This window comes from Echinops telfairi, unplaced genomic scaffold (genome assembly GCF_000313985.2).
Source record: "Echinops telfairi isolate 266 unplaced genomic scaffold, ASM31398v2 ScPeMD7_70;HRSCAF=299, whole genome shotgun sequence".
In the NCBI taxonomy this organism is placed as follows: domain Eukaryota; kingdom Metazoa; phylum Chordata; class Mammalia; order Afrosoricida; family Tenrecidae; genus Echinops; species Echinops telfairi.
In genome coordinates, this window is record NW_022103968.1 from 1,054,444 (window position 1) to 1,056,945 (window position 2,502).

The 2,502-nt window shown below is 58.8% G+C and overlaps 1 protein-coding gene across 1 annotated transcript in view; it reads right to left on the minus strand.

The window, feature by feature from the left end:
- Positions 1–2,278, minus strand: part of JAKMIP3 (Janus kinase and microtubule interacting protein 3) — a 62,273-nt gene extending 59,995 nt beyond the window's left edge. The window contains exon 1 of the mRNA XM_045291559.1: positions 2,220–2,278. The gene's annotated coding sequence lies outside the window, so the exon portion shown is untranslated. The remainder of the gene's footprint in view (positions 1–2,219) is intronic.
- Positions 2,279–2,502: the final 224 nt, after the last annotated feature.

Below are 2,502 nucleotides of genomic sequence, written 5' to 3' on the forward strand. Positions count from 1 at the left end.
TAAAGTGAAAATCTGGCCGTGCACCACGAAGTCCCTTGTCTGAAGGATTGGAAACAGACACAGACACAGACCAGAGTCAGTGGGAGGTGTGGGGGGACTTGAAGCTACAGCTTGAGAGGGCAGGGCTTCTGCTTGGTGAGGTCAAAGGTTGGGACATGATAATGGGGGTGGCTGAGCTGCGTGGTGAGGGCCTCTGAACTGTGGAGCTAAAAATGGCTCGGATGGAAAAGACCCTGTACCATGTATATAGCGGCCGTAATGTATGCACAACATGTTCTCTCTTCTGATTTTAAAGCTAGGTGTGCGTGTGTCCCACCCACACACGTCAGAGGTGGTCCACAGACATGCAGCAGGGCTCTCCTCGGGCCTGGTCCCCTTTCTAAATCGCCTGTGCGTTTTTCTAAAACAATATGTGCCTACTTGGGGAATCAGAAAGAACTCTACGTTCATTTCCAGGCAGGATCCCTCCCCTCCAACCTCCTGTCTCTACGACCACCTTTCCTTACAGCTGCCCGCACCCCCCACCCCCGGGACCTGGGGAGATGGTCTCAGCTCCAAGGAGGTGAGGGTGGTATTCCAGGGACAACGCTCACCCACTGGCTGGAGGGGCAGCTTGCTCACTTAAATAACGTCCATGCCTCTGGTTGTAAATAAAGAATATGCTCACTGTGAGGAATGCGGAGTAGAGGAATATATACATCAGAAAGAGGAGCCTTCCTGAGCCTCCTTGAGAGGCTCCTGTGGCTGGTGGGGAGTGGGGTGATGTGGGGGGCCGCTGGCCTGAAGTCTTCTCTGGATGCCTTGGCCGTTGAGACCCAGCCCCCAAAAGTTAATCAACCAGACCCCACGTGCATGCCGCGTGGCAAGAGCACCTCATGCTGTAGAGGTCCGTGGGAGCAGGAAGGATGAACGTGCACACACACATGCACACACATGTGCATGCACACATATGCACACGCACCCTGAGTGACAAGGACACCTCATGCTGTAGAGGTCCTGGGGAGCAGGAAGGATACATGTGAGCACTCTCGGGTGCACGCACATGCGTGCACATGCATACCCACGTGGGTACACGCACACACACGCACAATCTTCCCCATTCCCATGGCACCAGGAGCTCACAGCCTTGATGCTCTGGTCACTTTCCACAGGGTGCACAGTCTTCCTCCCACTGGCCCCTGCTGCCCTGGCCATCATACTTCTCAGGGAGCTTGGCTACTGTCAGCAGGATCCCTGCTGCCCCATCCCTGGCATGTCCAGGGCCAGATGGCCTTGTCTGGCAGGCATCCACCCCACCCCTCTGACCAGCACCTCTAGGAACAATGCCTGGGACCATGGATCATAGCTGACCCTGATGATAGCTGGAGGGTGGGGGGACAAACAGGTCCTGGCGATGGAGTAGGCCCAGGCTTGACCCCATTGCTCATGGGGTCATCGGAGGAGGGCCATTCACTGAGCAGTCACAGCCCAGCAAGTGCCCTTCAGGGGCACCCACCATGGGAGACCTGCCTCCGCCCTGAAGCAAAACTTGGGAGGCAGTGAGGGCCCAGAGAAGGCTGAGTGGGGGCAGGGAACCAGAGGGACTTGGGGAGAGCGCTGTCCCTCAGAGGGGACTGCACCAACTATCAATGTCACAAAACAAAGGGTGAGAAGGATTGAATCTTGGGGAACCTTACCCAAACAATAAGGAGAAGTCCAGCCAGCAGCAGCAGCCAGGCAGCGGGCGTGCTGGGTCCTCCGGTGGACAGCCCTTCCCCGACTGCCATCCCCAGGGTGTAACCCTGAACCTGGCTGAGAGCACCTTCAGCATGCCTTGTGGGGCTCAGGCTGAGGCCCTCCGGGAGCCGCGCCTGCCCCGCCGGCTCTGTGCTTGCCCGCTTCACCAGCCTTCGAGAAGGTCCCTTGACTGACTAGGGGCCTGTGAGAAGCAGCCCTGTGGCCTCCGGGCGTTTCCCAGCCTGGCTGTGGGCCATGGGGCCCCTGCTCTGCACCACCCCTCCCTCAGCTTCCCTCTGAGGCCACGCCCACCCACTGGAACCTGCCCTGTCCAGTCACCAAGGCCACCAGCCACTGGCCAGGTCTGGGCTCCTGCTAACCAGCTAACCTCTAACCCTGGAGATGAGCCTGCTGCCCTCCCACGTTCTCACAAAAACATAGCACAGACACTGCAACCAGCGGCCATCATCCTGTGCCGAAGCCATCAACCCTGCCACACACACCTGTTGGCCGTGTCTGCTGCTATAGCAGTCACCAGATGCCCAAGTCAGCCGTGGTCAGCGGGGCCAGGGTGTGGACGCAGTACCTGCAGAGCGCTGAGCTGGCCCCTAGGCAGCCTGGCCACAGGTGCTCCTGGCTGGGCAGTGACTGAGAGCCTCCTTCTTATACTCTCCAGCTGGGCGTGGGACACAGCCCCATTGTGTCCATACTGACCGGGCGCTCGGTCCAAACCGCCACAGAATAAGCTGCATTCACAGCCCAGGGTGGAGATGACACGCCGTGCAC